Below are 23,763 nucleotides of genomic sequence, written 5' to 3'. Positions count from 1 at the left end.
AATTACATAGTTATCTTCATATGTTAGGAAAGAAACACAAAATGAGCATGTAATAGACAGCATATACTCTTCCACTTTTCTGAGTTATGATTCTATATGTCAAATTTTATAAATAAGGACAATATTGTCAAGCATGGTTGTGACTCCCGCCACTGAAGTATCATCATAAGGCCATGTAATGGATTCTGCGAAAGGACTCACAAATTATCTATACCATGTGCTCATGAGCAGTCAGGGCCCTGGACTCTTACAAGAGATTATGAAGTGTTTGGCATAGGTGTAACTTCCATGTCAACATTCCCATTTCCTCTTGTCCATACTTGCAAAACAAAGGACTTGGCCATCATTTTATATTTCTTTTAGAAAAAGTTATTCTTTATGAAGATTTTCAATTTTCCAATGAACTTTTGAGAAAAGATAGTAATCAGCCATGTCCCTAAACAGTGGGAATAAACACGAAATGGTATAGGTGGCCAATTCTTGGGAAAGACTGGTTGAATCCAAACTCTAGCTTATAATGGCCAAATATGACAGCTGCTGAGCTTCACTTGATCTGTCATAAAGACAGTCACCAGAACTATTTAATTCAGGGGGCTGAATGAATAGAAGTATATGGAAAGGTTGAGTGGCTCATAGTAAGTTAATAAATGCTAGCTGTTGTTATAAGGTTCTTTAGAATAGAAGGATAGGATACTGAATACTTCTTGCTTCCACAAAGTAAACTGGAAACCACTGCCATAACTATAAGCAATTGGAAATCCCCAACATGTCATCTGTAAAAACGTTTTAGCTAATTAAAACTAGAGAGAAAGAAAGAAAAAACAACTTCCCCGTGAGAAATGATTAAATTCATTGATGAGACAAGATCTGTGTGATGTAAGACTTGTTTTTTCTCAATACAGTCCAAAATAAGTAGAAAATGAATTTCTAGAAACACAAGCCTGAAGAAGGGCTACGTAGAATAACAAAGAAATCCTCTAGGGCTTGCAGCCAAAGCCCAAAGCCCTTTTAGCCCAGACCCTCCTAAGCCATGCCTGATGGTTGCAGGTGCTGGAATGGGGAGGGAAAGCCCATTCTGCCTCTTTGGAAGCAGGGATCTTGCCCAAATCTTTTTCATTTCTTTCTTTTATGACTGGGTTAGCTTGGTATCTCCAGTTGGGCAGAATACTTGTAATGAGGATGCCTGGGACATCTTTTAGTCTTCCTTTCCCTGCAGATTCTTCAAAGCCTAAGTCACAAAGAGGGAAACTGTTGAAACTGTTTCTCTCAATTCTGAGTTAAAAAAAATTACTTTTGCTTTGGGAAAATGCATTTATTCAAGCATACTCTTCTCAGCATTTTAGAAAATGTGATACCATTTTGCACTGAATTTTTAAATGCAAAAAGAGAGAGAGAGAAAGAAATTGGCCGATTAACAAATACAACTTCTTGTGATCGTGTTCCAATAATCTTGGCGAATTGTTATACTGTAAACCCGGAAAATTAACATTGCTAGATAAACAGTCTGATTATATCTGGCATGATCAAGGTTTCCAAGTGAGAAAATGTAGTTTCTAAAGGCCTCTGACAGAAAGCAATTCTGAGACCTTTTCAAAGGTTATCAGAAGTTATTACTTGAGATTAACTGTGGCATGAACAAAAAGGTTTGAAGTCATGTTTATAGTTAGCCTGTGGCTCCGAGTTAGCAAGTTCTCTCTTAAATGATCAGTACTTGAGTTCTGGGTGCTAATGAGTGAAGGTTAGCCAGAGGGAATGTGGGTGAAGGGAGCAAAAGATTAAATCATTCTCTAAGGGAGGGGTAAGAGAAAAGTATTAAAATAAAATTGCAATTTTTAGAAGTCAAATTATATTTTAATCAGTGCCTGTAAAACAAACTGAGGAAGTCCTACTGACGATCCCAGCTGTAAGAGTAGAAGTCTGGTTTCACATTTGCATGATTTTGAAGGTCAAATGCCTGCTATCCAAGTCTTACGGATCCATATGGACTAGAAATGCCACAATATGCAATCATCATGGAGGCAGATTGTCTCCTGTAAATCTGTCCTTTCTGTAACACATTCAAAATGTACCGTATTGGCTGGATTATAAATCCTTTCAGGAAATGTGAGCACATTTGTAGAAGCAGCTTCATGTTGATGGATGATGGCGTTGCTGTTCAGAGAACCCTTAAAATAATTTATCATATGTATAAATCTGGTTTTGCATGTGTCTGGATTTGCTGTGGCCAGGTATATTTCTAACTCAAAATCTTTTCTCCAAAAGTAAATAAAAATCGTATTTGAGATGTTCCCCATGTTTCCTCTAGATATGAGGCTCAAGATTCTGCATTTTTCTGGATGTCAACCTGGTTTGCTTAGTAGAGAATGGTGTACATGCACCCTTAAAGCTTAGAAATGTATTCGTCAAAAATGTATTGCTCTCTTACATTATTTACATCAAGCATGAATGTTGCTCCCCAATCTGTTTAACTGTGACTCAGTTTATAATTACTTAAACATATACACCTTCTAAGGCACAAACCCAAAGAAAAGACAGAAAAATTAACTTGATGGTGATTCCAAAGCATGCTATAATGTTTGGAAAATTACTATTTTGTGAATCACCTTGTAAGTTGTGAACATTATTGAACTCAAGTCCTTCCATTATTCTGTAAGCAACTTTCTTTACATAAAAAATAGAATACAATTTCTTCTCATATATCTATCATGTACCTTTTGATGAAAGTAGCATGTTCTAACTTTTAAACAGATAAATTGGATCCATTCCATGAATACTCAGTAACTATGTTAAATTAAGTGAATTGTAGTTTCAGTAATTCAGAATTATTGTAGGACATCAGAATCATGAGACGTTGTCTTGTGAATTAATACTTTTATTTAAAGACAAGAAAACCATAAGCTCAAATTGCATATAATCAAATACTGAGTTTGTGTCTGGGATTAGGGTATGTAAGTCTCTAGCAGAGATGTAGGCTCTCACGGTTGAAGAAAAGCAAGTGAGAAGCTGAGTAGATGTTTTTCATGTTGGTTTTGATTGCTAGTTTGTTTTATCCAACTGATATCTTGTTTTATACTCTAATTTACTTATCCTATTTCCCAGAAAGTATTATATCATTCATGCATTTATTCACTCATTCCACAGATATTCCTTGATAGTTGGATAGATGATAGGTACTCTGGTGAGTAGTTCAAGAGAATTATGCTATGTTCTAATCATAGAACCCACTGTCCAACAGCATAAGCATAGATGAACAAAGAATGTCCTCGTACTATCCTGCCATGTGTTCTCCAGGTAACCTTGAAGTAAGCTACAGGTCCTAGCTTATGCCCTGTTTACCCCCAAGGAAAATTACTAGCTCTCTGTACTCTCACTTTCTAATATTCTAAATTATAGAATTACTGATAAGCAATGCACTGTGCTAATCAACAGAACGCAAACATTTTTGAACAGGCCAAACACAAAAGAAGTATCCTTAAACATCAGACAAAACCATTGTTATTTCTTTTGCTACCATCAATAAGGAAAGCCTTTGCCACAGTCTCCAGAAAACAATAGCTTACACTCCATGTTATTTGAAGTCCTTCTAATTCTTCTACCTCTGATTTAGTTCTCATAGCAGATCTAATTTTAAGATGCATTTTAATGGCTATTTCTGCAAACAGAACATCTAGCCGTTTGGTGATGAAATCAGGGCAGTTTGAGATGTCGCACGCTAACTAGTTACACTGCACAAAGCCTAACAGTTTGCTTTCTGTTTTTAAAGAAGCGTTTCGTTTAGCCATACTTGTGGCGGCACATGTAATTGAAAAGAGGCATATGGAGACCAGCATGTGAAGCCTAACAAACACTTCAGAGTGGCTTAAAAACTATGCTAATCAGTTTGGAAAACCATGATTTTTTAATGTAAAAGGAGGGAAAAATCTCTTCAAAACCTAAGGTGATCTTTAAAGCAATATACCCATTGTTGACATTATCCAACGTTAATCTTATTTCCCTCTGCCTTGGAAAATGTTGGAAATGAAAATTGAAAAAAAAATCTATATAAAGGAAAGAAGGAGAATACCCATGACTTCTAGTTTTGTGGTGCACAAATAAATCCTTAATAGACATAAGCTAGGACACAAGCTCCTGGTCAGGGTCAGAGTGCAGACTGTCTCTCTTTGGAATATGGAGAAATGATAATCTCACCATATTCCTCCCCCCTTCAAGAAGTCGCTAAGCATTACCTGAAAACAAGGAAGGCATCAGATGAACAGACCTTTATAACAGAATGTGCATCTGCCAAGACAAAAATACTCGACAAGCTTCTGGTGCTGGCATGCTGACAGTATGAGCAAGCTGTCTTGGTAGTGATTTTGCAAATCATTTGAGTTTAAATTCTATATAGGCCGTAGGGCCCCTGGAGCACCACTTTCTATATTTGGTCTTCTCATTTAGCTATGTTTGGAATAAATAGGCTACAGATAAAATCCAGGCCCTTTAAGAGTTTTGCATACACCAACGAGTCCTGCATATGTACCCTAGGTGAACTGAGCGACTGATTGAAGTCAAAGCGTGCACACACACACACACACACACACACACACACACACACACACACTCTGACAGGTTTTCTAAATGTATTTTAAGTTGTTTTCCTGTGTGACTTCTCTCTCTTTCCCTTTCTCCCTGTCTTTTTTTTTTTTCTTTTGCAGTTCAGCTCTCTGGCACTTAGTAACCCACAAGCTGCTGTTTCTTTTTCCAAAGATGTTCAGTGTGATGGAGGGGCCAAGAAAAATGAGCCCAACTGATGATTGCAATCTCAAAAGAAAATATGCTTTTTATCGGAAACCACATGTTGCCAATGCCAACGAAAGTGAAGCTGGGAGATTTCATCAGATTCCAACCTGGAAAAGAAAGACAATGTGCCAAACACAAGACGGAAGAAGGATGCTTCAGGTGGATTTAGCAGAATGCACATTTGAAATGACATCTACACTTAATTGTAGGAGGTGAAATGCCCAATGCAGAGTAGACAATTCATTAAGCATCTGGATAAAAAATGTCATAGATTTCAGATTTTAGCTATCTTGATGGAATCCTGGCTGTGACTACTTTGAATTATATTTCAGAGTCTTAATTTCCATATTTGTAAACCCAGAATCAAGGGACTCTGCTTAGATTAAAAAATAACAAGGTGGATTAAAACATAGTTTAGTGGTGCTTCCCTAGTGAATATTGAACAATAGAGAGAGATCAGCTGAAAATTTGGAAGAGTCATAGGAACAACCATTTAGAAACATTCATCTTGCAGGGCTCTTTTTGTTGTCCTAGCAACTTCCCAAAACTGACAAGGAATATTGGAATAATGTGACATGGTCTTAAAGTTTTATTTGTGACATCAATTAATATCATATTCATATGATGATCAGATTGAATTACATCAGGTCATTTTTTTCATATTAGCTTTGGAGGTACAAGATGTGAAATTTTGTTTCACATAGAAATTACTGTGCCTTAATCCCCATAACTGAAAGATTATTCTAAATTTCAAGTAAAAAACCATGCACAATTACATATATCCCTTCTATGGTAAATGTTAGTTCCTTTCTCCTTTTTCCTCTGCTTAGTAGTTTCCATATCGTTTGGAACAAGTAGGAGTTTGATAGGTACACTGGGTCTTTTGCCCTAAAAATTTCAGTACAAAATTTTGCAAGTGGAGATGTGGAATCATTTATATGCTTTCACAAGCATTGAACTTGACAGCACTTTTAGAAATCATTGGAACTAATCCTTTAAAATGTTACACTAAGTTGAATGTAGGAATCATGATATGAAAATCAGGTTGAAAGATGAATTGTTGTTATACATTTTCTTTATTAAATGTACTAATATTTATTTTTACATCTTTCCAGTGTTTACAGTGACTATAAATAGATACTTGCCTTTATTTAAATACATTATTACATTATTCTTAAAATTCTGGAAAATTTTTTCCTAGAAAGATTCACCATGCTTATTACTTTCCCTTATTCTCTATAGATACTTTTTTTTTTTGTCAGTCTTGGGGCTTGAACTCTGGGCCTGGGTGCTGTCCCTCAGCTCTTCAGCTCAAGGTAAGAGTTCTACCACTTGAGCTACTTCTGGCTTTTTCTGCATATGTGGTGCTGAGGAATCGAACCCAGGGCCTCATGCATGCAAGGCAAGCGCACTACCACTGAGCCACCTTCCCAGCCGTGTAGATATATTTTTTAAGCCAATTAAAGAATCTGAAGTTTCAAGAAGCCTGTCACCAGACTTCTTATCCCAATTGGGCCATACATGTACTAATCTTACAAACATACAGCAGGGCTGAGGTCAATGAAGAGAATGGGTTTGTATTAATGTATCCTGCAAATCCTCACGTATATATTGTCAACCTCCTAGGGGCTCCTTATTATTATTATTATTATTTTTATCATCATCATCATCATCATCTTTAAGTAGGTGTACAAAGGTGCTGCCATTTAACAAGTCAGTTTATAAATACAAGGCATCTTAATCAGTGTCACCCTTGGCAAAATTCTCACCCAGCCCTCAGGACTCACATCTTCCTGGGGATTCTTATCTCCTACCCATAAGGATGAGGACTGATTGTTACAAACCCAGAGAATAATTAAAAAATAGTTCCCCCTATGGTATATCCCTTATTGCCACTGTATTTGATTTTGGTACCTTGGCATTGTATATACCTTTATCTAAATTAGGGCAAGGAAGGGGAACAACAGAATGGTGAGAGACTAAGGATAAGGGGAAACCAATGCAACAGTGATATACACAAGACAACATGTTGGAAATGATCTATACAACTTGGAGGTGGGGCCTGGGGGGAGGGAAAGGAGGAGAAAAATGAGCGAAGGGGTAACAAATTTGACAAAAAATTACCTTACTTACATAACTGTACCCCATCTGTATATCACCTTGACAATAAAAAAAAAAGAAATACAAATAAAAAAAACCTAGAGCCAGTCTATAAGTGCTAAATTCTGCTCTTTCCCTATGATGTATATCATCCAGGGTAGTTTATTCCTCTTCTCACAGAGCTTTGGCTTTCTTACATGACATTAAGAAAGTCTCAAGGAACCAATATAAATTTCATTCATAAGATTCGTCTGAGTGAGTCTTGAAAGAAACAGCTATTGTTTATTTCTGTAAGCAAAGATTCAAGTTGGGAACATGCAAAGATAAAATAATAATACCTACTACTGTGCAAATAGTCAAGACATTGCTGCTAGGAGCTGCTGGAGGGTTTATTTTATCATAATGTAATTAGTTTTATGGGACGTGTCTCTCCATCAATCCATTACTGATCATTTCTATCACTACCCTGTGCTTAGTGGACTATGTGGAAAATGAACTGGCTATCTTGTGGGTGGGAATGGGAGGGAAAGACTGGGAGAGAGTAACAGAAAGGGAGACATGGTTCCAAGAGAATTGTACTATTCATTGCCCGATTCATGTAACTGTAACCCCTCCGTATATCAACCCTACAATAACGATGAAAATATATAAAAATATAAAAAATATAATTTTCAATAATTGAAGAAAGTACACATTAATAGCAAAAGATGCTTATTATATTCATTTTGAAAAGTCAAAATAAAGGAATTGGGGGGGCAGAGTACTGTATCTGTTCTGTATCTTATCTGTGGCAATGATTGTGTGATATCCAAACTCAGATAAACACCACAAATATTGCAATATGAAAAATTTTAAAAGCACTAGGAAAGCCAGGCTCCAGTGGTGCACGCCTTTGGTTCTAGCTACTCAGGAGGCTGAGACTGAGAACCCATGGTTTGAAGCCAGCCCAGGCAGGAAAGTCCATGAAACTTTTATCTCTAATTAACCACCAAAAAAGAAGTGGCACTGTGGTTCAAAGTGGTGGAGCTCTAGCCTTGCGTGAAAGAGCTCGGGGACAGTGCACAGGCCCTGAGTTCAAGCCCCAATACTGACAAAAAAAAAGTGCTAGAAGGAATTTTAAAATGAGACAAGTTAGTCATTGTGAGCTAGTAATGAATTTTGTCATTAATTTTCTAAATTGCTCTGCAATGTGATTGAAATACTTATAAGTAATCATTATTTTGCATATTATATATAAAGACATTATATGTTAACCAATATAGAACCATGGACCCTTCAGTCTTCCTCATGTTCATTGGCTTTTGCAAAATTAGGAGTTATTTGCCAATAAGTTGATATAACTGCTAACAAAGTGATCAAAATCAAGTTAACCCACTGAATTCTTTCTTTATACAACATCCATCCATTTAATAACTTTATGCAATAAAAATGTAACTTCTCCTTGTATTGTCTTCTTTACTCAAGCTACTTGCTCTCCCTATATACATGGCCATACTCATGTATCTGAACATTTCCAAGAATTGCATATATACTTAGGCACTCTGACTTAATTTTTAAGTCTTGCTTCAATTGACTGATTTTTCCCCTAAGTTTTTAGTAAGACCTTTTCTCTTTGTGTACTTGGCAGTTCACATTGAGTTTATCATATTCTATTAAAACATTCCTTTCAGGGGACGTTAGTCACCAAAGAAATTAAAAACTCTTTGGAGCAGTTGACATGATATATTTTAAAATACCTGGTAATTACCCAAAAGCCTGTCTCATAGTCACTACTTGATAACTGATTTTTTGTTTGTTTGTTTTTGTTCCAAATCGAAAGGAATAACCTTTCATTAAGGGAGATATTCTACATATAATTTTTGCAAGCATTTCTTTTGTTATTTTTCTTTTTTAATTTTATTTTATTATAAAGATGTACAGAGGTGTTACAATTACATGAGTAAGATAATGAGTACATTTCTTGTTGAATATTGTTACCCCTTCCTTTTTTTTCTACACATAATTTTTGTCTTTGGCCAATATCTTTTGTGAAAATCTCTTTATAAAGGAGAAAACATCCTACTTTTAGATAATAGAATGGTTGATAACAATCTTTATAAATTGGGTAGATTCTTAAGTTTTTTTACTTTGCTTGGTTCATTTGTTAAGTACTGAGAATGGGCAGCATGGTCACAACGAAAATACTCTGTAATAAGCCTTTCAATAATACTCAGAACCTAGCTGCTTTCTAAGATCCTGGTAGTAGCATTATTTTACTGTTTCTTGAGAAGAAACTCCTGAGACAACAGGTTCAAATTTTAGAACATATAAACACAAAGATTTTGTTCAAATTTTATGTGACTTTATAGGCAGTGTGTTAGCTTCCCACACTGTAATTAATACCTGGGAGAAAGTAATATAAAGGGAAAAAAGATTTACTTTGGCTCAGGGTGGCAGAGGTTTCATTCTGTGGTTATTTAGTTTCCTTGTTTCTGGGTTTGAAGTGAGGCAGAGAATCATGGCAGTTGAGAAGATAGAAGAGTTGCAGAGTTGACTCCTTGCAGCCACAAAGCAGTGAGAAGCAGAGCGAGAAAGAAGCCAGCTGGGAGACATAGACACATCCTTCCTCCCATGAGGCCTCACCTTCCACAGGTTCCACCACTTTCTAATATTTCTTCCAATTATAAATCCATCAAGAGATTAATCCATTGGTTAGATCAGTGACCTTATGATCCAATCACAGCCTAAAAACCCCCACCACTGAACACTTTTGGGGGACCCAGCTTTCAACAATTACCTTTTCATCCAAATTAAAAACCATAGCATAATTTAGTAATCATTTGGATAAAAAACAGAAAAATAAAAGAGTACAGTAATAGAATATAATAATATTAATATATTAATAATAATATAAAACATTTACATATTTCTAAACAAATAATATAATGAAGCTACAAGAGTCTTATGTTTTTGGATTTCTAGTGCTTGCATCCAATATTAAGAGTAGGATAACAACGATAGCTTTCTTGATTTAACTCAATAATAACATTTTCCAACACTTAAAGGACAGAGGTATTTGCACAGACTCATCCAGGAAGGCCAGGAGGAATCAAGTATTTTATCAAAGTCTATCTCTGTAGTAAACAAACAGAAGTTTGTTCAAGTTGCTTGAATTACCAGCGTCTACAATATCCAAAAGACAATAGATTTAGGCTGAAAAACAAAATGCCCAACTTGTTCCCCTGGGTCTTAGTTGTCAGCAAGGATGACTGGAGAGCTAGGTAGCAGTGCATTCTTTCAAGGACAGGTGGCTAAGGAAACCCAGCATGAACTAGCCCCCCCTCCCTGCTCGTCTCCCAGAAACATCCACTCAGTGTGACACTTGGACTTGACCCAAGAGCATGAAGTTTCACCTGATACAGGGTGACCCTATTAAAAATAAATGCCTGTCTCTTCCATCCCAGGCTTCCTTGGTTTCACGATGTAGCTTTTATTAAAGGTATTACAGAGCACTCAATCACTTGTCTAAAGAGGGTAATGAATAGAAAGCTACTGTGCGAGTAAGAGGCAGCATCTCCATAGATAACAAGAGGCACATTAGGGTCCATTCAAGAGAATAGAAGTGACAAAGCCAGTCCCCACTGACCACCAATTACCTCTAATAAAAATAGCAACCATGCCAGATCTTTAGTCTTAGCCCCAGTGCATGTCGCCCAAATCATTGCCCTTGGTTAAGAACTCTTGCAGAGACAATAAATCTCAAACCTAAGCAATTTGTTTCTCTAAGGTTAAAAAATTCAGAAAGATTTTTGTCATTGCCTCTTTGTGTAAGGAATACTCTTGTTTCCTCTCTCTCTCTCTTTCTCTGTCTCTCTCAATAGAGAAATTGGATTCAACAGTATGATCTGCAAACACCAGATAGGAATGCTAATTAAAGACAAACTTCACAGCCACACAAGAAGCTGCTCTGCACAAGTCTCATTTCATTTCAAATAAATGTCAGTGGCTTGGTCAGACAGGACTCTGTTCACTGCAGACTGAATGCCAGCACATAGCCTAAGCAAAGAAAGTAAACCTCACAAACGTAAGGAATGATTTCCCTGTTTCTATCATGACTAGTAATAGTTGGTTAATATGGGTGAAAGCTCATGTTTTCATTACAGATGCCAGCAAAGGAAGTGTTAGAAAATTCTGAATTTGTTCTGAGAAATGCAAAATTCCAATGTTAAAATGTGATTTGACTGCTGAAATTAACATTTTTTTAAATTATTTTTCTCCGAGACAAAGAAGTATAAACAAAAGAATCTTTAAAAGCACAAACGCAATAAAAGCTAAACACAATATAATCTCAACTTTCCATAATTTTTCTCTAATTTATACATCATTGATTTATTCAGCTAGGATTCAAAGATGATTAAGTGTAATCTCAAAATATCAAATGCTCTGGAGAAAATAATACTTGAACAAATAGAGACAAAGTAAGGTAATCCAACCAACAGCATTTAACTGCACTGAATATTCTGAATTTCTTCCTTAGCCTAAGAAGCATGTATGTGCTGTTTCGACTCTGGGAAAGGACAGTAGCGATTGGACAATAATACCCAGTAAATGACAAAAAGGGGGTAGACTACATGTCGTGAAGGTGACACAAAATTAGGGCAGTATGTCACTGAAGCAATTTGTCATTACCTGAGTGTACTGAAGTAAAGGGCGTTTGAAGCTATATCCCTGTGACCATAGGCAGCTGGGATGTCCTAATACATAATGCTAAGAGTGCCTAGGTGAGGAATCTGGTAGCTTCTGGAGACTTCACTGGAGGGCTGGTATGTGCAGTGTGGAGAACCTCAGAGGAGTCTGTGATTCTCCAACCAATAATTACCCAGCGTTTCTCACTTTGTGTCAGCCAATTTTCTGAGTCCTAGGGATCCAATACTGAACAAGAGCTCTATGTTCGCCCTTCTCATAAAGTGATGGATTGGAACACCATGAGGATATTAAGTACATGTGTAAACTTTATGGTTCACATACACAGGATGGGGCCAAGATTAGACATAGGGTGACAAATTAGGAAATGCCTAAAGTTATCTAAGGCTAGGAGGGTTTAAAGATGGATAGTGTTTATAAAAGTAGACTGAGAGAATGAATTTTTAAGCCATTTTAGAGTAAAATCAACAGGACATGATTTCCAGGAGTAAGATTCCCTAACTTAGGGAAAGAATAGATAATGAAAAAGTCAGAATAAACTCTAAGTTTCTAGTTTGGGTGGATGGTGGCTCCACTAATCAAGATATATAATATCTTAAAGGTAGCCAAATTTTATAAAAGGAGTGAGGGAAAACACTGTGTTCAATGTAGAAGTACAAGTATGTCTTCTATTACATGTAGGATTAAAATAAGAATGGAAATAAGAATCTTCAATATTCCAGAAAAAAAAGAAGTTTAATGTTACATCAATGGAATTCCAGAAGCAGGACATTTCTATAAGTAAAAATGTGTTAGCACATTAGCCAAGAGTCTAGATGAAGAATTTCAGAATTTCTGAAGTTTAAACATACCTTTCACCATTGCTTCACTTTGTGTTGATTATAGCAACCTTAGCACAAGTGAACAATGGCTCAGGTAAGAAAACAGTACAATGAGCGATACATTTTCCCTCTGCCAATAACTCAGGAGGGGAGAAGTCCACAAATTAGGCTGACACATGGTGTCTAGAAAGAATTAATTCCCACTCGATTCTGGGCAGACTTACAAACTGGGCTCCATCCATAAAGGCTGATGAAAATTCTGGGAATTGGTTTGTGTGATGATATTTTTCTCTTGTCATCAACAACTGGACATAAGAAAACTGATGCCTGGAGATCACCTTGTTTTGCTAGTGTATCACTTAGACCCTTGGGAATTGTTTCCCGTTTGGAAGTTGTTCTTGACCTGTAGCATGATTTTACTCTGTCATGTTGATATATTAAAGCAAGAAAACTTAGATATTAATAACAGTTTTATCAAGGGACAAAAATATTTTGTATATACTAAATCAAATTAAGAATGATCTTGCATATGCTCTTATTGAAAATTTTATTTTATTGTAAAGATTCTGTACATTGGGTTACAGTTACATGAGTAAAGTAATAAAAACATTTCTTGTACAGCATTGTTATATGCTCTTTGTATATTCTATATCAAATGAAGAATGCATCTCTCCAAGAAGGATGTATCATCCATTTTGATGAATTATTAGCCTTTACTATGTCAAACAGCCAGAACATTTATATTAATATTAATAAATATGATGGAAAATATATGTATTTTAAATGTTTCCTGCTGAAACTAATACTATTTAAGATGCAATTATCCACATAATTGGATCAATTGTATCCACAATATACTCACAAATATTTCACATATATATTGACGAGAATTCAATCAAATTAGCTTTAGGAAAATGGTAAAGTAAATCAAATTTTATCTTCTTTCCAATTTGTTTCCATCCATTCGAACTTACTTATTGAGTACCTACTATGTACTTGACATTCTTTTTTTAATCTAGTATTTTTTGCTTTTATTATAGTCTACATTTTATTTTTATATTTATTTACTTATTATTTATCTTTAAGCAGTTGTACAAAGGAGGTTCAATTCAACATGGCAGTTTATGAGTATAATACTCCCCTCATGGAAAGTACTTCAGTTTTCATTCCATTTTCTTTCACTTGAAGCCTTGATCTGCTCTGGATTTTATAGAAATACAAAATGACACAGAAATGAATGAAAAAGAAATATAATAATGACCAATTCACAGTTTTTCAGGTGTAATTTACTCTGATCTTTTTAGAACTGTTTGTCATGTCTCTAAAACATGATCAGTCTGTTGAAACACTATTAAGATGGTACTTTTGTTCTTTGAAAATGTATGAGATAGATGTTAAATATTTAAAATGTCATTAATAACATATTTTATCCTCAATTATTTTGCAGTTAGCTCCAATAAACCAATTAAATCAAATTAAAATATATCCTATGTCTTGTATATTGTAGGCTATAAGTTGAAGGTACAAATGAATAAGAAATACACAGAAGAAGCTTACAGATCTATAAAAATAGACTTTATAAAGAAATAGGCCATTTTAATTTAATATTAATTAGATAATGTTAGCTGTCCTGATTGGGTGTTTCCTACGTGAGAAGCACTATGCATCTGTTTTACTTCCTAGTACAACTGATCCCAGTTTATGTGACTCTTTATATCCATACCACCCTACTTGTTTCCTAATTTTGTCATGTCCATTACCTACTGGTCAGAGTGGCTTTCTCAAAGGGTTATTCCATTTCTATGATCATATAATCCTACTGTATAACAGAACAGTCCACCTATGGAGTGATAAAGTCAGTCTGCGGAAACCCATGGAGTTCCAGCTTCTCAATTAGCTACTAGACAAAGTGACTTAACCCTGCTGTATGAAGGAGTAAATAACTAGATCAATATAAGAAATACAGAGGATCCAGCAAAAAGTTTGCTCACACCTCTTCTCCTGCCTCATTAATTAATGACAGAACAGTTTCACCTGGCATGACTAAACAACTGACTGTTTTATTGAAAATCTGTAGCTACTTTCATACTGTATTAGCTCATCTACACCTTTTCTCCTTGCCATCCCAGAATCTCACTTCCAGATAAAACATGTACACAGAAACTTCTATGCGTATTATTTATTAGTCTTCATAAGCCTTCTTTACATGACAAAACTGATTAATAGCTTCCATTCTAGTCATAGTATTTGACTGTTGAACTCATGTTGGTAAAGGGAACACTGAATCAAGATGAACAGAGAGACATTAAGCTTAGTCTAGAATGAAGGGCCAGAGGAGACAGTACCTGAGCTAACTCTTAAAGATGGTAGAAATCTAGATGTAGAAGGAGGACAGGCTTTACCACTATAACATGGGCAAAGCAATAAGTGTTTACCTCACACAAAGAGAAATGCATACTTGTATATGTTTGGAAACACTGGAAGTAATGACAGTTGTTGTTAGTATGGGAGATGAAACAAGTAGATAAAACAGTAACTAAGATGAAGTGTTGAACTTGAGCATAATTTAAAAAGCTAGAAAGAAGTATTTAGCTAATAGGATAAAATGAAACATACAAAACACAAGACAAAATAGTAGTGCTGGGTTATTTTTTGAGAATAGAGTGTATTTTACATGATTCTATTCAAAAGCCTATATTTTACTTGATTTATTGGCTAAAAACCAGAAACTAACTTTTCTTCCTTCCTTCTTTTTTCTTCCTTCCTTCCTTCTTTCTTTTGTTGTTTCTGTTTTGTCTACATAGTTCTAGTGTACCACTTTTGGGAATTTATCCAAAGGAATGTAACTTGGGAAATAATAGAGACCCTGCACAATAAAAAAAAAATGCTGCGTTATTCTCAATAAACAAGCCATGCAAACAACCCAGGTATACTAAAACTGATATATAGATCAAGAAAGTATCACACACACACACACACACACACAATGTAGTATCATTCATTGCAAGGAAATGGATGGCTCTGGAGACCATCATATTAAGCCAAGTAGTGTAGCTTTTGAAAAGGAAAACAAGTGGGAATTTTGGTATTATACATAATCAAATGACACACGGCCAGAAGAAAATATTTTTTTTAATTTAATTTAATTTAATTTGTGAACGTACTGTACAGAGGGGTTAGAATTACATGGGCAGGATAATGCGTACATTTCTTACCAAGCATTGCAGTCTCCTCCTTTGTTTACCCTTCACATCCCTTCCCAGCCTCCCCCCTCCCCACCAATCCCAATCCTTCTCCTTCCCTCCCCTTCTCCCCCCCATCCCCCCGCACCGACGTTGTAAAGCTCATTTTGGACATGACAACTTGTACTTCTCATTGTTGCAACAGGTCCACCTATATCCTTAAACAACTGGTTTTTCCCCATCTCCTCCACAAGTTATACTGACATCAAATATAGTGAAAGCAGGGGTTATAATGTGGGGGAGGGACATACAAAGCAACAAAGAGATAATCTTATAAATGCGTTAGAAACACATGCATGAAAGAAAAAAAACATTAAAATACATATCTAAGAGTTCATTTTCCTGACATCACATTATCTGACCTTTTCTGCTTGACTCATACATATACTAGATATTGCATATAAGGGAAACCATGGGACCTATGTCAGAAGAAAATATTTTAAATTGAGAAAGACATGATTATTCTTATGTTCTTAGAAAATAGAGTCCAATGAAAGAGAGAGAGTGAGAAGGATCTAGAACTAGATGTTATCTGGAGGCTATCAATTGTAACACCTACTTGTCTGGGACTAGAGGATTTATTTGTCATCAAGAGAAAGGAAGCTGATAAAGTTGAGGAGTACTTTCTCATAACCAAAGCTTCCTAGGTTTTTGTTTGTCTCATTTTCACCTAAATTAATGAGTTTTTCTTCTAAGAATGGAGGATCAGTGTTTGACAGCTGTCCAGTGTTCAGTGGGATGGTGTGGAATGTTGATGAGGGGAGAGAATAAAACAGATGAGATGGTCAAATGGCATTATGGAGTCAGTGGAGATTCTGACCATGAATTAATTGTCACTCAGTCATATGGTTTACAATTTTCTTTTCTCAGCAGTACTGGGCAGCATTGCTACAGGAATAATTATAGTTGAAAGTGGGTGGAGGATACAGGTTGGGCTTTTGTCTATGATCAAAACGATAGTGTATAAAAAATATATTTTAATTTAAAGCACTTTTGCGATCTCTAAAACCATATGCAAACTCTCTCTGGGTTACTTTGCTTAACATTCTTTTTTCCAAGTTCACCCATTTCCTTATGAATGGTACAATATCATTCTTTCTGATGGAAGCATAAAATTCTGTTGTATAGATATGCCACAATTTCTTGATCCATTTGTCCATCAAGGGGGTATCTGGGTTGATTCCTTATCTTGACGATAGTAAACAATGCTGGTACCAGCTTGCGCTGGTAGCTTTAGTGTGGCCTTGTTTGTGTTCTAATGGATAAATACCCAGAAGTAGAATTACTAGGTCACAGGGAAGTTCTCTGCTTAGTCTTCTGAAGAACTCCACACTGCTTTCCAGAGAGGTTGAACAAGTTTATATTCCCACCAACAGTGCAGTGGAGTTTCCTTTTGATCACATCCCTGCCAGTATCTGTTATTGCTAGCTTTCTTTTTTTCACTTTATTTTATTTTAACGGTGATATACAGAGGAGTTACAGTTACATAAGTAAGGTAATGAGTATATTTTTTGTTGAATGGAGATAGAATCTCAATGTAGTTTTGATTTGAATTTTTCATGGCCAGCAATGTTAAACATTTCTTCTTATGTCTATTGTACATTCTTACTTCTTCTTCTGCAAAGTGTCCCTTTATGTTTTTATTCCATTTATTAGTTAGATAGTTTCTTTGAGGATTTATTTTTTGTGAGATTTAATTTTTTTAACTCTAAGTATATTTTATGTATGAGGCCCTTGTCTGATGCATAGCTAGTAAAAATCTTTCCCATTCTATGGGTTTTATATTTCTATTGCTAGCTATGTCCTTTGAAATGCAATCCCATTTATCCAGTAAGTGAAGTAAGCCAGACCCAAAGAAACATAGGTTGCATGGTATCTCTAATTTGTTGTAGCTAGACTGTGTCTATAAATCTACACATAAACACTCTGGATAGTAAAAAACAAATAAACCACACTTGGACATAAATTTTACAGGACTGTAGACATACACACAGACCAAACATTCACACAATGACACCAAAGGAGGATATTCATAGGAGAGGATCACAAAAGATCAATAGCTATGTGCATATGAACATATAAAATGATATTTATTAAGATAAATTCTGAGTAATCGAAACAAGATGAGTTTCTTTGTTTTTTTTTCTTCTTTGTTGCTGTTTTGGTTTTCTGTACCTTCTGTCTTGTTTGTAAGTTTATCTGTTTGAGGGAGAGTAAGGGAGGCACAGAGGGACAAGTGGTAAACAAATACAGCTATAGCAGTGATATTCTCATTAGATAGTATGTTGAAAATGAACTATACAACTTGTGGAGAGTGATGGAAGGGAAAAACTAGTAGAAAACAAGGGAGTGGGTGATACTGTTCACCTTTTGACTTCTCTAGCTGTAACCTTTCTGTACATCACTTTCAATAACAATAACAATTAAAAAAGAAACTCTTTGGAATATAGTCTACCTGCAACTCCAATAAATGAATGCATTTTTCTCCTGAGTTCCCAAAAATTGGGAAACGTACTTTCTCTGAATTCTGTGTTCCTTAAATCAAGTCAGCCACAAATGCCTGAGGATTCCACCTGCTTAGTTTGTTAAATGTAAGTCCATACTTACTTTCCCTACTGCTAAAATTTTATGAAATTCTCATGAAAATTTGTTTGAAATATGATAATAACTTTATTCTGCCCCTTTCCACCCTTTCAATCATTCTCCACACTGACAAGAGACTAAATGAGTTGCAATCGTATTATGCCTCTTTTTGTCTAAAATCCTCCAATAACTTTCCAGTAATTGAGTCTAAATTCCTCACTGCAGTGTGTAAAACTCCTAATGGCTTTGCACCAGCTTGTTGTATTTGCCTTCTCTCACAACTCCATCATCTAGATTTCAGAACTGAAGTCATATTAAACTGTTTACTCTTCCCTGCATGTGAAAGTGACTGTCTTTGTTCTGTGGGTTATTTAGTAGACATTTCCCTTTTTGCCTAAAATAATCTTGCTCCAGATTTGCTTCTCCTTATTTGTGTTTCAAGTTCTAGGTCATGTACTATCTACTCCAAGAGGTTTTTGGGAATCTTCTCTCATGAGTTATGTAACACTAAAATGTGATCTTTGGGTACCCACGCTCCCTTCTACTTCTTATCCTCTTGAGTTGTATGTACTCATCTGTTTTTATTCAAGATTGTAAACTCCTTAATGAGAGGTGTTTGCTGGAGCAGCCAGATGCTGGTGATTAGTCCCAAACCCAATGTATGCTTAGTATGTGTTCTGTCACCGAACTATACCCATATCTTTTCTATGTGCAGTGTGTGTGTGTGTGTGTGCGCGCACGCACACACACAGGAATGCACACTAATTCTGGGACTTGCACTGAGGGCCTGGGCAGTGATATACATGTATATATTTATTGTGATCATGAATAAAATTAATCTTGTTAGTGTCTTTGAAAAAGCAAATATAAAAGCTTGTCTTTTTTCACACATTACAATTAATATCAGAATTTTAACAATTATTCTTGGAGACCAAGTGATGCTGATTACATTGTCATGCAGCTATTTCCATGTTGTAGCGATGATGTTTTGTGCTTCGATGATAATAACTGTCAAAATGCAAGGGGTTAGTGAACAAGACCCACGGGGAATGGCAGGATGACACTTTACGCAAGACATTTTGCTAATAGGTCTGAAAGCAATTACTGTATGGTTTATGATCACAACACTTAACCCTCTCGCTCTCAGACTACAAGAAGCCTAGCCAGCAAACTGCTTGGGGAAATTTTCAGCACTCCATAATGTTTATCAATAAAATCTACTTAAGGAGCATGTTATGAAGACTGCCAAATATGTTTATATATCAGAAACATCAGTTTGGTCTATAACATAATTACTGTGTTAGAAATGAGCAAGTTAGAGAAGACTGGGTCCCTCTGGATTCACCAGCTCTCAACCAGCCTATTCTGATTACTTGCATTTCTAACTTTAAGTTCTGCTGACTAGATGCTCTTCTCTTGCTTTCATGAACTGCTCCTTCACATCAGCATTAAGATCTCCTTATATCATTGGTGAATGTCGTTACGACATTTTGCTAGCTCCTGTTTCCTAGTCATACAAATTTCCTGTGATTATATTAGTTGTGTTTATAGACTACATCATAAGACTTCAGTAACCATTTATCTCACTCATTATTTAACTTCTTTTCCAAAATATTTGAAACCTGCTCCTTCTCTTTCTGCCAAGCAATAATATCCCTTCTCAAGCTTTTGTTTGCTATCTACTAACACATTCTGTTATTTACCCCTTTATCTACTCCCTAGAAGGAGGAGCAAGTTATCTTCAAATTAAACAGTAACAAGCAATGTGTGCATCATAAACTAACATGACTACTGAAAGGAAATTTTATAATGCAGATTGTAAAGCAAGAAAAGATAACAATATGGTACAAGTTAGATATTACAAAAAGTCATTATTTGGAACCTATAAAATGTAGATGTGTTTCTAACTTCAAGTAGTATGTCTTTCACTGATTAGTAAAAACTAACAAAAACGCTATCCTCCAATTTGACAGTAACATATACCAGATACTTTTTTTTACAGAGTCCTATTAATAAATATAGGCTTAGACAAATCACACAAAATTACCATTTAAGCATACAACAAGAATTATATTTTCATCAATTTGCTAGTGGACTCCAAGTCTTGTGTTCCAGTAAAGCTCATATTACATATAGCTTCCTGGATCGAGCTGTTTGGATGTATGGTAGACATGCTCATCTTGAGCCAGACAAAACTCCTTGCCTGGTCTGTTTTTATGTGTCATTGGAACTGAGGAAAAGAAAAGTGAAGAGCTCCAAGGAAGCCAGCTTTTCTATTGTGATAGAGTAGTCAAAAAGCTCATTTTCAGAAAAATTAAAATGATAAAAATATAAACAGGGAAAATGTGGAGGAGGCATTGTATTTAAGAAATAAGCGGCTGAGGTTTTTAATTGCTTTTCCCATCTCTTGGTTTCCAGTTCCTTCTGGAGTCTGGCTGTCATTTATACTCATGGATTTTAGGAAGTATGGACACATGATTTTAATGAGTCAAATACCTCTCTCATTTAATACAAATAAATTACTTTGAGTGAAGAACAGTAGCTTTGCCAATAGGAAATTATATATTTAAGATGGTAAGAACCCACAGGACAGATTGCAGACACAAGTTTGAAAAATGGGAAAGTTTTCCTGGAGGAAGTACTATCTACAAAGGGACACAAGTTAGCCAGATTGACAATAGTGAAAGAGAGAACAGCATTTATTAACACCCTAGGCGAGGAAGAGTAACGAGAGATGAGGGGGAAGAAGTATTTCCGTTTGGTGAAAAATGGTGGCAGACAGTTAGAAGTTCAGATTTTAAGTTTTCATAACCAACCATTTATTTGGCTTGACTTTGGACTTGAGTTTGAGGTCCAAAGAGAACATCGGAGTAAAGGGCCAAACATTCAGATATGTAGGTATTATTCTGTTAACTACTTTGGCTGATATCCAAATAGAATAAGAACTATTTGCCGTTTTAGGGACTGAGAAGTCTATGTAGCTCAAAGTGGGGAAAAATGAGGAAGAGAGTAACAATGTTTGACAAGAAATGTACTCATTACCTTACATATTTAACTTTAACTCCTCTGCACATCACCTTGACAATACAACTAAATTTAAAAACAGACATAAGAGAAATAGAATATAGGACAGAAATATAGACATAAAACTCCAAGAGAGAAGTTTTATATATTTATATTTAGTTGGTTTCTTCTTCCCATAACTGTTACAAATTATTTGATTATTTTTTTAGAGTATCAAATGAAATAGCACTTCCAAGTCATGTTATGAGGCCTAGATGTCATAAGGTCTGTTTCTAATCTCTGGTCATTCCAAAGAACCTACAGAGTTGGACCCCAGGTAGGTTCCATGATCAGATCGCACATTCCTGCAAAGCTCGTTTTGTTGGAATGAAAGTCATATGCCTTTTAGAGGAATCCCAAGAATAATGGATGCCTCCAGATGGCCTATGCTAGAGACTGATTGTGTCTGCTTCGGCAGAGAACACAGACAGCCCTGCCAGCAGAGAAGAACAAGCTGTCTTCATGTAGCCTGATGGTAGAGCCAAGTTTCCAATACCTGCTGTCTCCACCTTCTCTCATGAGAGGACAGGGAGCTCTTAAAAATCAAGGAAGTTTACAACATTAGGCAGAAAACCTCTTTGTATTGTGATCTGCTATGCTGTACTGTAGTACTGTAGTCATAACTGCAGAGTGTATGGGTGTGTGTGTTACACCAAAAATAGTCCTGGTTATAGGGGGTTACCATAAACCCTGAAGTAAGGAGGAGGGAGCCCTCTTCCCTACTTTTTCCATCTATTCATTTCCAGTTCCTTTAGGAGTCTGACAGTCATTTATTGTCATGGATTTTAGGAAGTAAAATTTTAGGCACCAAAGGATGACACCTTCTCCCCTCTTCTCCTTAGAGGATGTTTACTTCTGGGTTGCCACTTACAAAAATAAGGCTAAATAAGCTCAAAGTTTTTAAATAGATAATTGTCGTTTTCTAGAAGATAAATACGAAGTGTAAAAATTTAAAAAAATCTAACAAAGGAAAACAAATACATCTCAAATAAATAATTATAGATGGCATGAGCATGCAAAAAAACTTGACAAGGAAAAACATTACTAGACAAATCGAAAGCTGAACAGAAGCCTCATGTGAAATGTGATGAGAGCAGTTGCAGAAGACCACCATCCCTGTCCACCTTCTCATACTGGAGCTGGTGTGCTAAACTTCATGCTATAGATCCTGGAAGAGTCTGGCTCAGCAAAGGTCTCAGATGAAAACATGGAACTCTGTTTGCCCTGGCTACCAAGACATGCTTCATGTCCAATGTTGTGAAGCTCCTTCGGGGTCCTCATATCCAGCAGTACAGAAGACATGGAGAAAACCTCACAGAACTACCTACTGCCTTTATCTCATTCCCTGGAACTTGCTTCAATTTTGCTGCTGTTGCAGGTCAATTTGTCTGTAGATGTTCATTTAGCTTCCTCGTAAGATTTCATGTTGTGTTTCACAGAGCCCAAATTTAACCATGCTTCTGTCTGAAAATAGCAGTAGCTTTGATGGATGGATGGATTGATTGATCAATCGATCGATCGATCAATTGATTGATTATATGTGAGTGCATTATATTTTGAATACACTTTCTCTTTTCTAATGACACTGATTTGGGTAACTATAGAGATACCTTCATGCCCCTAATTTTTTCATTCTTTCTTGTACTTGAGCTCTTCACTGACCAAAAGTATTATTTAAAAAGTATTATTCAAAAAATAATATATTCTAGAAACAAACACCTAGATGAATGTTTGACTGTGTATAGCATCCTATGGCCTAGCCATAGGATTAGTCAATATTAGTCAATATCTAAAGTTGCTGCTGCTTCTTGATAAGACCCTGAATGTAAGTCCCCCCAACTTAAGCAAAGCTTCTCCCTCTGATGTAAGCATTGAACCACCATTCCATGAGAATTTATCATTATTCCCACTATACAACATAAACTATTTCTTGCCCCTTCATTTAGACTTGGCTATGGGATTCACTTTAAATTTTGGAATATTAGCAGGCATGTTATGACTTAAGGCTTAACAAGCATTTGAATGTTTCTGCCTGTCCTTTTACATCTCTGCCATGGCTGTGTGATGACATTTAAGAGAGATTGCTAGTTCCAAGAGGAAGATGAGCAGCTTATAAAGACTCAAGTCCAGTTGGATGGAGACTAAATCAGCTAATCTCAGCCAACCGACAGACATTTAACTAAATAAAAGCTTATTGTTGTAAGACTCAGAATCTGTGGACTTTGTAATGCAGTCTTACTGTATTCCTGGTTAAACCTAACACCAACCATTTCATTTAATGTATCTTTTTGTTCTGCTACGTTCCCAAATCATTATGATAGCATAGATATTTTATGTGAGTTAAGTATCAACCTAGTCAAGAATGTCAGGCTTACTATCACCACTGAATTTGCAGAGAGCCAGTTAAATGAACTCAGTTCTTTAAAGCAATACAACACGAAAGAAAACATACTTTATTTAAAGAGCTGAAACTCTGTAACACATAATTGTAG

This window comes from Dipodomys ordii, unplaced genomic scaffold (assembly GCF_000151885.1).
Source record: "Dipodomys ordii isolate 6190 unplaced genomic scaffold, Dord_2.0 Scaffold49, whole genome shotgun sequence".
In the NCBI taxonomy this organism is placed as follows: Eukaryota; Metazoa; Chordata; class Mammalia; order Rodentia; family Heteromyidae; genus Dipodomys; species Dipodomys ordii.
The sequence above is the reverse complement of the archived record's forward strand: the minus strand, read 5'-3'. Positions refer to the sequence as shown.